Source organism: Oenanthe melanoleuca, chromosome 5 (genome assembly GCF_029582105.1).
Source record: "Oenanthe melanoleuca isolate GR-GAL-2019-014 chromosome 5, OMel1.0, whole genome shotgun sequence".
NCBI lineage: Eukaryota > Metazoa > Chordata > Aves > Passeriformes > Muscicapidae > Oenanthe > Oenanthe melanoleuca.
In genome coordinates, this window is record NC_079339.1 from 38,749,483 (window position 1) to 38,762,868 (window position 13,386).

Below are 13,386 nucleotides of genomic sequence, written 5' to 3' on the forward strand. Positions count from 1 at the left end.
ATGTGATAAAGACCATCTCTGACTCTTAAGCTAAGGTTTGTATTTCCTTTTAAGATACATTATGCAATGAAATAATAATCTGTCTATAAGAGAATGAAGTATTTATTATATAATGATTTCCACCTGAGGACCTTGGAGCTCCTTATGGGCACTAATGATTGAAGTGCTCTGTTCTAATTTGCAGCTTACCATGAACCATTCAAAGCAGCATCTGAGCACTTTCCCATTAGCCTCAAAAGTGACTAATACACGGATGTGTGGCTTGTTTCCCTCTCCTCTTTCCAGTGGATTTTCTGTTGTGATGTCATTGTGCTACAGGTGTAAGCAGCATAGCTTGCAGTCTGAACAGGCAAGTACTGAAGGGTCCCTAGCTCTTATGGAGCTCATTATCCAAATTTTGGAAAATTGTGTCCCTTGCAAAGGCCAATATTACATTATTGCAGAGAAACTAGAGTTTCAGGGGATCTTAATTCAATCTTCATGTGGGGTCCTGCTATCTTGTCTGCTCTCATTCACGTCATTCTGTTTTATTCCTGGCTTGTACACAGTTACTTGCCTGACCTCTCAGTTAAATGGTTCAGGAAGTGGCACTGGCACAACGAATGTATTTATGTGGGAGAGTTAAGCTGCTCTGAATTCCTGACCAAAGTTACTGCAGAACCAGTCAAGTGCTGTAGCTGACAGAACCATATAAACTCCTGTGGGACAGTACATCCAGGACCTAAGTGATTTGCCTAAGTTCATTTTGGGGTGTTCATTCTTCAGAGCATGCACTAAAATTCTTATGTTTTGCCATGAAAGTGGTCAAACGCTGGAGCAGCCTGGAGAGGCTATAGAACCTCCATCCTTGGAGGCAATAAAAACTTGACTGGCTGAGGCCCTGAGCCTCCTGCTCTAACTGACCCTGCTTCAAGCAGGGATGGGAAGGGTGGCTTTCAGAGACCCCTTCCAACTTTTGTTGATGCACTGAGTGTATGAATGTCTGGATCAGTTGTGTCATGGAGAGCCAAGTAATGCCCTGGTGGTGTGTGTGAAAGCAGCTGAGTGCTAACACACAGGGTTTGTGGCAAGGAGCTACTCCAGATGTCTGAAATGTCTCTATGTAAATGTATATCTCTAAAATCTGGATGGCATGTTCTGACAGATCTAACTAGCAATTTAAAATACTATATTTGCTGTCTACAGTGCGTTGCTAGCTCTCCTGGGTGACAGCCTGCACTGTACCCTTGCCCATGCCCAGAGTTATTAGCTAACCAAGTGACTGAGGAAAGGGGCTTGTGCAGAGCTCCCTGATGCCCAGTGACAAGGACTGATGTTCCCATTCTTCTTCTGCCTCCCCTGGATCAAGTGTGTTAGCCCAGGACAGGAGAGCAGGGTGGAGAGACTTAGATGGGAATGCCTGCAACCACCCCAGTCTTAGTCATCCATCCCAGATTTAGACCCCTGAGGCAGCACTTCCGAGCTCAGCCACCTCCAAATCCAGATTTTTGGGGTCCCAAGACAACCATTTGCTGGAGTTTCTTTTTGTCCTGTGTCTGATTTTCTGTAGGCATCATTTGTGGATAAAATTCTACAGCTTAAATCAACGTGCTATGATTTCTACTGGAACTGACAGAGGCATGCAAATGTCTTTGTGGCCCTGGTGCTCATTTGCACAACGGATGTGAGCACTATCCTGAGCTGTAGCAAAGCTGACCAGCTAAATGGCCCGTGTCTCCTGGGTTTTGGCAGGTCTGTTGTCAGTGGAAGAGTCTTGATGCTTCTTGGGATTTCATCATCCCAGTGCCTGGAGTCATGTGGTTATGCAGGAATTTAAATTTCGGTTTTTGTTAAGCATGTGTTTATATCTCGAGATCAAGGAGGACAGTTGGGCAATCCGAACCTTGTAGCCCCAGACGCTTGAAGCAACGAGCAACGTCCAACGCTGACAGCAGCAATATCGGAAGATCTCGGGAGCTCTGGGGATCAGAGCTGGGCAGCCCCTCCACCCGACCCCCCGGCTGTAGGAAACGCCCCCGGCCTCTGTGTCCCTTGGCCGGGTCCCGAGAGTCGCCACCGGCGCTCCCCGCGCTCTGCTCGGCCCTCGGCGCCCCCGGCCGTGCTCCGTGCCCGGGGGCACATCCCACAATGTCCTTTCTCGCCCGGAGGCTTGGCCGGAGCCCTTTCCCGCCCCCTGGGCTGGGCATTCAGAGCTCCAGCGCTGGGCTGGCCCGGCGTGTGTCTGCAGCCTCGCAGGAATGCTGCTGGTCTGGTGGGTAAGTCTTCATTCCTCGCCTTTCACTGCTCCCTGCTGGTCTCCGGGAGGCTGAGCACTGGGGGAGAAAAGCAGAGGCGACTAGTCCAGATTGAGGAGTATTGAATCAGGGCGCTCTGAACCCAGAGCTCCTTACTGCGGGCACCGGCTGAAAGCAGGTCCAACAGGAGTGAGTTGCTCACCGTGCTGTCCAGGTGGATTTTGGATATCCCTGGGATATGGGGTTTCTACAACATTTCTGGGTGACTTGATCTAGTGTTTGATCAGTCTTATGGTAAACTATAAGGATCTTGGACACATGTTCTGAAGAGTCAGTATTTCCTTGATGCTTTTTCCCAAACGTTTTGCAAATGCCAAACATATTTTCAGTGAAGCAGCTCCTCAGTCAGATGGCACCCAGTGCTGTTTTATGGAGTTATTCTCTCCCAGGCAAGGGAGTTGCGTTTGATTATTTTTCTCATGAAATTGTTATCAGCCATTTCTCCAGCCTGTTTGGATTCCTCCAAGTGGTAGCACTGCCCTCTAAGCATGTCAGACAGTACCCCTGACTTGGTGTTGTGCATCAATTTGCTGTTTGTAAGCTTTGTCACACCGTTCAAGATGTTACTAAGGGCATCAGAGAACTGACCCTTAAGACATGCCACCAGAGTCCACTAGTTGACACTTGGACTTCGTACTGCTGACTGACTTTGAGTGTGGTGATCCAGACAGTTCCCAACCTACCTCATTATTCATGAGGCAAATATGTGCCTTTCTCACTAATTTGTCTCTAAGCTTAGTTGATGGGATAGGCGGCATTGCGAGCTTAACTGAAGTCAATTATTGGCTCAATCAGAACCAAAAAGCTGATGCTCCATCCCCAGTGCAGCAGTCTGCTTTGCAAGGACCCTCTAGTCCCTTTCCTAGTCCCTCACCTGATCACATTTCCCATCTGCACTGATGCTGCTCTCAGGCTGCCTCCTTCCTCTCACCAACCTGCTTTCCCATGACTGCCAAGCCTTACAAGGGTGCTTCCTGGGGCAGGACCAAGTAGGCAGGTAGGCTTTTCATGGGATGGACAGGTTGTTGATACATGGCCAGACTTGCTCTCAGAGTCCTTTTCCTGGCTGTGTATCTGCTGTGCAGTCTGGTAATTGAAATACCTTTTGATGAAATCTTGTTCTTAATCCTTCCAAATATGTACATGTGCTGATACTGAGTCTAGTTTATCTAATGAAGCTTTGGATAGAGTGGCCTGTTCCTGTAAACACCATACAGACCAGGGACCTGGAAACCTCTTATCAGATTTTGCCCTAGGAAATAGTAAGAAGTCAGAGAGACAGTGAAGTGGGATCTGGCACTTGTGAGAAGTGCTGGAGACTCAAGCATACCACACAAGGGTCTTTACCACAGGCTGTGCTAGCCAGGGGAAGAGTCTTGCTTTTGTTTATTTTACTGTTTTTTGACTCTTTGAGCTGTGTTCTGCATGAAGAACTTAGATTATGAATTAAGCTTGTCTTGGGCCAGTGAGAGAACCCAATACTGAATAGTTGATAGAGACTAGATCCTGAAGGGGTGTCTTGCTGTAATTACTGTGCTGGATATTCAGGTGGCACTGAGGCAGGAGGGTTCACAGGAGGCTGTTGGGTCTGCAATTTCTAAGGCTGTTCCAGAAATAGTCATGCTTCTAGTTGTTTTTCTTTTCTTGATCTCATCTAGGAAACATGTATAGGTTTAAGCTAATCTGATCTCTTGACTTCCCTCATACCTAACAATCTGCTATGTCCAGCTGCTCACCATGCCAGATCAGAGAACTAACCCTGAGCAGTTTGAGATGCAATCCCTTTGTTGCACTTGCTTGGATTGATTTGCCATTTTTGTCCTGTCTCCAGAGAGGCCCATAGAGGTCTCTCTTCAAAAACAACATGACCACTTTCATTGCTTTATTTTCTTGCCAAGAACTATCTTTCTTCACTCCTACTTGCTGGCATTCTACATGTTGATGGCAGAACAGTGTGAGGTCTGGTCATTGCAGTAAGGCAACAACTGCAGTCTTTGCAGACAGAAAACCATTGCAGCCGTGCAATAAAAATTGCCCCTGTTACGACTGTAGTGGTGAGTAATTACCTGAGCACTTATTCAGCTACAGAGTCTCACCTGTCTTACACTCTGCTCTGTTCTCAAGTCCTTCAGAATAAAAATGGAGGCATAGTGAAAAGTACAGGCAGTAAATCTGCCTCTGGTTTTGTTGATGCTGGGAGCAGGGACATTTTGTTGTGCTGAGTTTCCTTGTGAAGGTGATAGTAATTTAGAAATTGTCTTCCTCTCCTGAGGAATGTCAGGCATATTCCTGACCTTCCCTTTGGGAACCCTGTCATTGGAGTTGCTGAGCTATATATGCAGAATTACCCCAGTGACTGTGGAGGAGTTGGCTTTGCTGAGCAGGTTTAATAGCTGCAGTACCTAAGGAGCCTCCTCTGTTTGCTGAGCCTGACAGGAAAGTCCTTCTGCTCCTGCTGATGGCCTCTGCCCAAATCCCTTGGTACATGAGCCAGCTCCTGCCAGACCAGGAGAGGCTGGATGCGTCCAGCCAGGTGTTTGGCTAGTGCTTTACATGGAGCAAGCTTTTCCTTTGCTTCCCTCCACCCCACAAACCTTCTGCTGACAGGCAAGATATTAAAATAAAGACTGTATGGCCCCTATTGATTCTACACAAGGCTTTTCTTTTTTTTTTTTTTTTTCCTGTGCAAGCCTGACACGCAAAGTCTTGCACTGCGCCTTTCAAATCAGGCTCTGGATCAAGTCTTGCAAAGATTGTGTGCAGCTGCAAGATTGCTGGAGGGTTTTTTATCCTCACATCAGATGGAGCTGGGGCAAAAAAAAAAGAAAAAAAAAGCCAAACCAAAACAAGGGTAAATCACAGAGCCAGCAACTTTCTTGGCATCTCTGGGATTGTGGCTCCTCCTGCCCCTCCGGCCTTCAGAAATGTACTTGGCAGAGCTGCCCGCATAGAAAAACAAATGCTTCCCAAACCAAAACAGAGTTGGGTGTTGGTGGTGAATGGGCCAACACTGCGTGCTGGCGTCATCTCTGCCCACTGCCAGCATGTTGTCATAGGAACAGCTGGATTATTTTACAATCCAGCTGTGGAGCCAATTCTCCAAAGGAGTAGCCTGGAGGGAGGAGAGAGGGGCAGGCAGAAGGCAGCACTGCTGTATTTTCTGGTAACTGGAGGGAGGAGGATTATTAATGGAGAGAGGGAGAGAAGGGTTACCAGTGAGTGCCATCTATCACAGCTTGAAACTGCAGCTAGTCATTTCCAGCTAGCTGACTGCTGTTAGCTGCATCTGGGAATTACAGGCTGCCCTGTGGGACAGGGGTGGTGAGGAAAATGGTAAATCTTTTTGTGTTGAGGCTGATAATGTGTCTCACAGCTTGCTGCCTTGCAGAGACCATGACTTGTCAGCTGTAGGGAGTGCTGTGCACCTGTACAGGTTCCCATCACCCCAGAAATTTGTAGCTGATCAATTAATGGGTGTTAGCTTGCCACAAAAATCATTCATCACTGTTTCCCTTGCCCACTTTGCAATGTTTGTTGCCCTGTTTCCTTTTGGAAGCTCCTTGGATGCTGTTTTGAGGTTGCAGAGCACTGAGGGCATTGTAGGTGCCTAAGTAGAGGTTTAGTCTTTGTGCTGGTTGAGGCTGTCATACAAAAGTGAACACGCTTGTCCGATGGCAGAATGTTTGCACTTCAAGTGAACTCCAGACCTTGCGGTTTAACGAATCACACTGGTTTGGGGCTTGATGAGTACCCACAAAGAAGATTTGATGACAAAAGCCAGGAACCTGCAGCAGGAACTCTGATACAGCTGGGGCTGAAAGGGGAGCTCAGGCAGAAGGAATTTGTCTGGCTGCAGAGCGCTCCTGGCCCAGGGAGAAGCGAGAGGAGGCAGGGAGGCTTGGCTGGAGGCGTTACCATGCCGCTCGCCCGCTGTGCCGTGCCCGGGGTGTGGGTACAGCCGTGCCGCCCGAAGCGGGGCGGCCCCATCCCGCTGTGTCCCGTTCCAGCGGGAAGCGGCGCGGGAGAGCGGCCGGCGGCGCCCGCGAGCGTGGCCGGCAGAGGGCGCCGGGCCCGGCCTGGGCTGGGCTGCTGAGGGGCCGGAGCTGCGGCTGCCGGGCACGGCCGGGACACGGCTGGGACAGCACCGGGACAAGGCAGGGGCACGGCCTGGACACGGCAGGGACAGCACCGGGACACGGCAGGGACACGGCAGGGACACGGACAGAAACAGCCGCCCCGGGCGCTGCACTCCCACAGCCCGGGGAAGCCCGAGGCGTGCAGCTGGCCCTCAGATCCAACACACTCTGCAGCCTGGCTTGGCTCGAGTTCTCCTCCCGTCAGTCACTAGGAGGGATGCTCGAGCAAGAGCTGACCATGAGTCATTGCCAGGACAGGTGAATTAACCTTGCTTTCCCCTTGCCAAACCATCTGGCTGCTCTGATAGGCCTGACTGGCTCCGGAAATACCTTCCCTCAGTTTGCAGACACCCCCAGGTTGGGGGGAGTGTTGGTTTGCTGGAGGTTAGGAAGGTGCTGCAAGGGGGATCTGAACAGTCTGGATTCATGGGCTGAGGCCAGTGGTACGAGGTTTGACAAGGTCAGGTGCCAGGTCTTGCTCTTGCATCACAACAACCCCCAGCAGTGCTACAGGCTGGGGACACAATGGCTGGAAAGCTGCCCAGCAGCAAAGGACTGGGTGTGCTGGTCAACAGCAGCTGAACATGAGCCAGTGTGTGCCCAGGTGACCAAGAAGGCCAGTGGCATCCTGGGCTGTGTCAGAAATAGTGTGGCCAGCAGGACCAGGGCAGGGATTGTCTCCCTGTACTTGGCACTGGTAAAGCCACACCTCGAGTCCTTTTTGAAATCTGGACCCCTCACAACAGGAAAGACATTGATTGAGGTGCTGGAGCATATCCAGAGAAGGGCAATGGAGCTGGTGAAGGGTCTGAGCACAAGTCCTGCGAGGAGCACCTCAGATATCTGGGATTGTTTGGCCTGGAGAAAAGGAGGCTCAAGAGAAACCTTTTTGCTCTCTACAATGACCTGAAAGAAGGTCATAGTGAAATGGGGGTCAGTCTCCTCTCCCAAGTGACAGGAGAAGAGGAAACAACCTCAAGTTGCATCATGGGAGGTTTAGATTGGGTATCAGGAAAATTTCTTCACTGAAAAGGTTGTCAAGCATTGGAACAGGCTGCTTAGGGAAGTGTTAGAGTCAGCATCCCTGGAGGTATTTATAAGACATGTAGATGTAGATTTTAGAGACATGGTTTAGTGGTGGACTTGGCAGTGCTGGGTAAATGGTTGGACTCTTAAGAGTCTTTTCCAGCCTGAACAATTCTGATTCTCACATGCAATTTTTGCCAGAGCTGGAAGGGCAGGTCCAATTTTATTTCTTGACTTTGATATGTAAAGTGTGTGACAGATAAGAACCACAGAATGCCAGGGAGCTTAGAAGACTCACATAGTGATTTTGCCCTTTGTCAGAGCTCAGAAAAAATACTGAGCCTTTTTCCATACTTCACTTGGCTTTTTTTTTTTTTAATCCCATGTATGGGTTGAAGCTGTACGTACAGACTAGGGTCTTGGAGAGATTTGTCCTGTACCTTATTGGTTCTTAACATTTTAATTAAATACAAGTTAGATTTGCAAAGAAATATTTTAGGCACTGCAGTACCTTCTTCCATCCCTCCTTTCTTCATTCTTCTGGCTCCTCCCAGTGGTCTCTGTTGACCCTGCCAGTGAAGATTTGCAGTCCCTTTGAGGGACACGGTTGGTAGGATCTTGAGTACTCACATCCAACACACAGCTTTCAGCATGTGTGCCTCTTTACCAACACATCTTCAAACTTGAGAGAAGCTCCAGTGGGAACTGGCAGCTTTAAATTATTTTCAGGATTTGGATGTACTAGTGAAGACACCTGTTTGAAGAAAACTACTTCTGAGCCTTTTTAGTAGCGCAGTTCTGGACCTGGCTCCCATTCTAAAGGAGTTATTTGCAGATGAAAATATTGTAAAATGTACATGTAAAAATGCATGGTATCTAATCTGCCATTCCAGTTAATTCAACATTTTTGAGAAGATAGAGAGATTCCTCTTTTCTCATTTTATTTTTGGTCTCTGCTGCTTTGGGGACATGTTTAAGGAGTCAAACTGCAGGCAGTGACTAATGAAGTCTCAGATGTCTTTCCATAAGACAGTCACCAGTGTGGAAAATACTGCGCTTCTTCTGAGGGGAATTTTGTCTCTTCCTTTCTGCTATAAGGAACCCACTTTCCTGTTGTTCTTTATTTTAGGCTTCAGCAGAAAAGGAAGGTTTAGGGGGTTTTAGGCAAGTCAGAAAGACCTTTTTTTCTAGAGCTTCAGCAGCTTCTCATCACTGTGGTGCTGAGGTAGACTTTCTTTCCAAGTTGTCCCCAGTCTGAGCTGTTACATATTTACCTGGCTTCATCTCCCATGCAGCCTGTCAACCCAGCACTGTGCCCTCACTTGGTAAGGCTTGCCAGCTGTTGTGGCTAATCTGTCAAGCTGAGTGGTTTGGCCAGAGCAGTAGCACAGGTCAGTGCTGTGCAACAATAGCAGCTCAGACCCAAGCCTGCTGACATGCAGATAGGCAGCTGCTTCCAGTGCATGGATCAGCTCTTGTGATGTGTGTAATGCTATCAACAATTGCTGCTCCCTAAGCTTTGCATGGATGCAATGTAGGATCTCTGGTTGCATGTGATATAGCTGTATGGAGATTTTACTTTTCAAAAGCTTGGTGATGATAGGTAACAGGACTGTCCACCAGTAATTAATGAAGAGGAGATATGGAAGCTGGGGCAGAATATGGGTAGGAAGCAGAAAGAAGAAAATAAAATTGATACAGGGTAATTGTGGGAGGGAAGAGGAGGTGGGACATTGGTTGTTATGGGGGGTTATTAGTGTGGGTCTAGAGAGGAGTAGCTGAGAATTATCCTGTGGAGTTACTTGATCCATGTTGTCACTTTGAGGGTGCTATGTGGTGGCTGGAACCCAGCTCTGCTCCAGAAGCTCCTCTGCAATTACAGGTCCCTGGTAAGGTGAACTGAGACCTTTAAATGAGGCAATGTTCAGCACCCAGGCTGCTGTGCAACTGCTCCTGCCAGTGGTGCTGGTGATGCCAGTGTGGGAAACATGCAGCACTTAGAGTGTGCTGCTGCCCAACTCCTTCTGTCTTTCAGGTTCTTTCTTTTCTTAAATGGTCCTGTGGAGTGCACTCATGGCCAATGATGGATCCTTAATGTTGCATTCCCAGTAAATAAGCAGTTCAGCACTGAACCAGTGCTTGGCTGCATTCTCAGACAGAACTGCCCTTGCAAAAATGAGCTTCAGGCACTCGAGTGCATTGTTTGACTAGGGGTTTCCCAGACTCCTTTGTTTGAGACTCTCTTGTAAGAAGTCCAAATGTTTTTTTTTTTTAAAGGGTCATTAACAGGCAGTCCTGCAGAACCCCTGAATGTGTTTGTTGTCTTGAACTGCAAACATAGATAGGTGTGACATTGCTGGGTCTTGGTATTTGGTACCTATCCAAGCATCAAGAATACCACTGACCTTTGAGCTGTAAGGCATTAAAAATAATAATGTATCATGTCAGAGTTGATTCCTCTTACTCCAAGAGTTTTTCTGCTTGCAAGCATTTCAGTTTCCTAAGCTAGGCCTCAGGCTTTTGGTTTTAGTGGGTTTTGTTTTGTTTTGTTGCTTGTTTGTTTGCTTGCTTTAAATGGAAACGTCATCAGGTCTAGTGTAGTCATTAGCTAGTAGCAAACTTATTGGAATCACTTGATGATAAAAAAATAAGTGATCAAGTGAAGACTTTCAGACTTTTTCCAAAAAAAATCAAACATGCTTTTGCTTGTCACACTTACAATCTTGGTATTGCAGTCATGAAATCCTGTAAAGGAGAAAGGCTTAAAAGTATGGACAAATATGAAACTAATTAGCTAGCTGTCATTGTCCAAGCTGAATGAAGTGCTGAAAGAGAATAAACATTCACAGTGAAACACAGCATGGATCTAAACAAATTCTTTTAGCTTTAGTAATAATCTAAGGGCTTCCTTACTATAAACTAATGACTAATGAGAATTTTTTATTGTAAAGCTGGGTTTTTGCTCTGACACCATCACTGCTGAAGCTGCACAGTTCAGCATGGACCTGCTCTCACCACAGAGGTCCAGTCGGACTCTTTTTGTCCTGTCAAAGTGTTTCTTTTTGCAGGCAATCATTGTAGCTGAATGTGTCTACTAAGCATGCAGCTGCACACATGGTTTTTGATTTGGACTCCTGCCTTTTCAAGATCAGGCCATGAATAATTATGGTTTTAAAATTTGCTTTGGAACTAGTACAATCCCTGAGAGTGCCTTCATTTCCAGAAGTAGCTGGTCAATGGATTTGTCTTTATCTAAAGAAATTTCTATGCTCTGGCCTAAGTGGAACTTGTCAGCTACAGGAAGGATTGTAGCTGCAGTTATGTGTGCTGTGAAGTTCCCAAGATTCCCATTGCCACCCTCCTTTAAACATCCCCCAGCCCTGCTATAAACAAGTGAGAGACACTCACACTGCACCCTGGCTGTGAGCCAGGAATATCAGAGCTCTGGCTGGAGACAGAAGGGGAGAACAGAAAATAGTGTCAACTCATGAATCATCTCAGTGAGGATCGACATCCACCATTAGCAAAACCAGACAAACCTGGGGTTGCTGCTTAATAAGCAGTTTATTCCTTGTCCCTGTTACAATGTACAAGTGAGCTGGAAAGGCAGCAAAGCACCAGTGACAGACAGCTGCCTGTGCTTCATGCACAAAGGGCACCTTGATCTGTCCTGTTACAACAGGGCTGCAACCTGTAGGGCTGTAGATGTAGTGTATGAGGTTCTTGGCTGGTTTTGGATGATTTCTTAAGTTGACAAAGTTTATGTAATCATGCTGTTTACCATGGGGCTCTTCTGGCAACTTTTGAACATGTGGAACAATTTCAACCAAATCTGAGAGAAGAGCAGAAATTTCCAAGATTGTTACATTTCTACAGATCTTGTGAGGTTCTACGGGTGGACACAGAAGAATCGAGCCTGGTTCAGTGCCACGCCATGGAAGAGAGTGCAGCTGGTTTGGACCCTGGTCTGGCAGCTGTGTCCAGGGATGTACAGGTGCCCTGTATATGCAGGGTGTGTGTTGGTACCACAGGCAGCACACACATGCACCAGAACTAGCCAGAACCAGGGATGGGAGAGGTGGGAAGAGGAAGCCAGGATTTATGTCGTGCGGGAGAGGCGTTCAAAGGCAGGGGACAGCAGTGTGAAAATTGGCTCACCTGCTGTTTTCTTCTGTTCCAAGATCTTTATCTAGACTGGCTTGTGCTTCTTAATGCTGGAAAGAAATCTTGACAGTCTGTGCTCATGAGTGAAGATTTACATACACCTCTCTGTAGCTTAATGCACTTCAGTATAAGACTCACTTGGCTGCATTTTCTAAGATGTACTTTAATTAGGCTTGAAGGTTGAAAGCAGTGCCTGCATTCTGAGGGACTTTGCAGGGATTTAGGTGCGACCCATCAGCTCTTGGCAGGTTTTCAAGGTGACATGGCTTCTTTTTGTGGGAAGTCTTCACTGCCTGGTCTATGTATGCTGTCCCCTTGCATCAGGTTTGTGGGTCAACAAAGTAGTCTTTGGGGAGGGTGCTATGTAGCAGCCAAACTTTTTCTGCTTATGCAGAAACTTCACGGACCCACAGCTTTAAATCTGCTTTTTTTTTTTTTTTTTTTTTTTTTGGAAGACGGGGCATAAACAGCCTCATACCCAACCAGGAACCATAGTTTTTGCCTTATGGAGCACCTTTTTACATTCCTCTGGGAGGGCTGTAGCTCAGCTTTGCAAGGTGATCTGCTGTACAGCTGTTGGATCCTTGAGATTATTTACATACTTTGGGAGTTCCTCCTTCATCTGTGCCACACTGCAGTGCGTGTTATCTGAGCTGATATGCTGAGCTGGCCGTGTGCTCTGTGACTCTGGGGTCACCTTGACTGTCCACCCTCCTCCCTGGATCTGGAGCTCATGGCCTCTAGTCTGTGGTTTGAGGGTGTAGCCAGCCCTCTCTGGTTGCCATGCTCCCTGCTTCTGCAAGGTTATACAAGGAAAGCTGAAACTTTCTTGCCAGAGGCAGGGGAGCAAATTCAGTCTCTGGCAGACCTGAACAATGAACAGCTTGGAGAAGGTGTGCTTCCAGGACACATGCCAGCACTGAACCAGCACCAGTGGCAGGTTTACAGAAATGCCACAGGCAAAACGAGAGCTCTGGCAATTCACAAGCTCCCCAGGTTTGACAGGCAATCATCCAGCCTCACCTCTTGTGTAAGACTGGCCCCTTCATTTCAAGCAGTTACCTCTGTCCCACACCCAATAATATGGGCTTGCTAGCAGTGCTTTTGGGAGGTTAACCAGTCTCAGTGCAGAATCCAATGGAGACAGAGAATCTACCGTGTGCATGGATTGAACAGCCACACTCTACAAAACAGTGTTTTATTTCTAATCAGAGGTTGCTTGGTAATGGCATCCGGCTGTGGTTCCCGTTCTTCCTTTCTTCAGGAGATTAAGGACTTTTTGAGTGCTCCATGTTTACTCCCTGGGATTACAGTGGCATAATGACACTTTCTTCTAGTGTTCAAGACGCTAAACAGACTGAGTTTACTGTGGGGCAAATAGTGCAGCTCTCAGCCACTGCAGTCTCTCTTCCTTCTCCATTCCCCAGTGGTCAACATCCCTTTTAAAGTAGGGAAGTGATGCATTTGCCAGTGCTGTACACTGGCATCCATGTACTTTCCCTTACCCCTACCCACTATGTTCTTCTCTGACTGTCTGCTGTGAGGACTCAGACTGGATTTTAACTGATATTCCAATGGGAAGTGCTTGGAGCTGTTTTATATGATGCAAGGTGCATGTTGAATCAGAGAAGGACAAAACCAGCAGTAACAGAAAATCTCTTTTGAGTTGTAAAGGCCAAAAGGAATTAATCACTGCAGGGAAATGGGCCCTCTCATCTACACAGAGGGTGGGAGAGAGAGAAAAGGAAGTGCCTTAGAATGGAGAA

At 47.4% G+C, this 13,386-nt stretch overlaps 1 protein-coding gene across 1 annotated transcript in view; it reads left to right on the forward strand.

Annotated features, from left to right (window-relative positions):
* Positions 1–13,386, forward strand: part of NEK9 (NIMA related kinase 9) — a 47,867-nt gene that overhangs the window by 17,623 nt on the left and 16,858 nt on the right. The window lies entirely within an intron of this gene.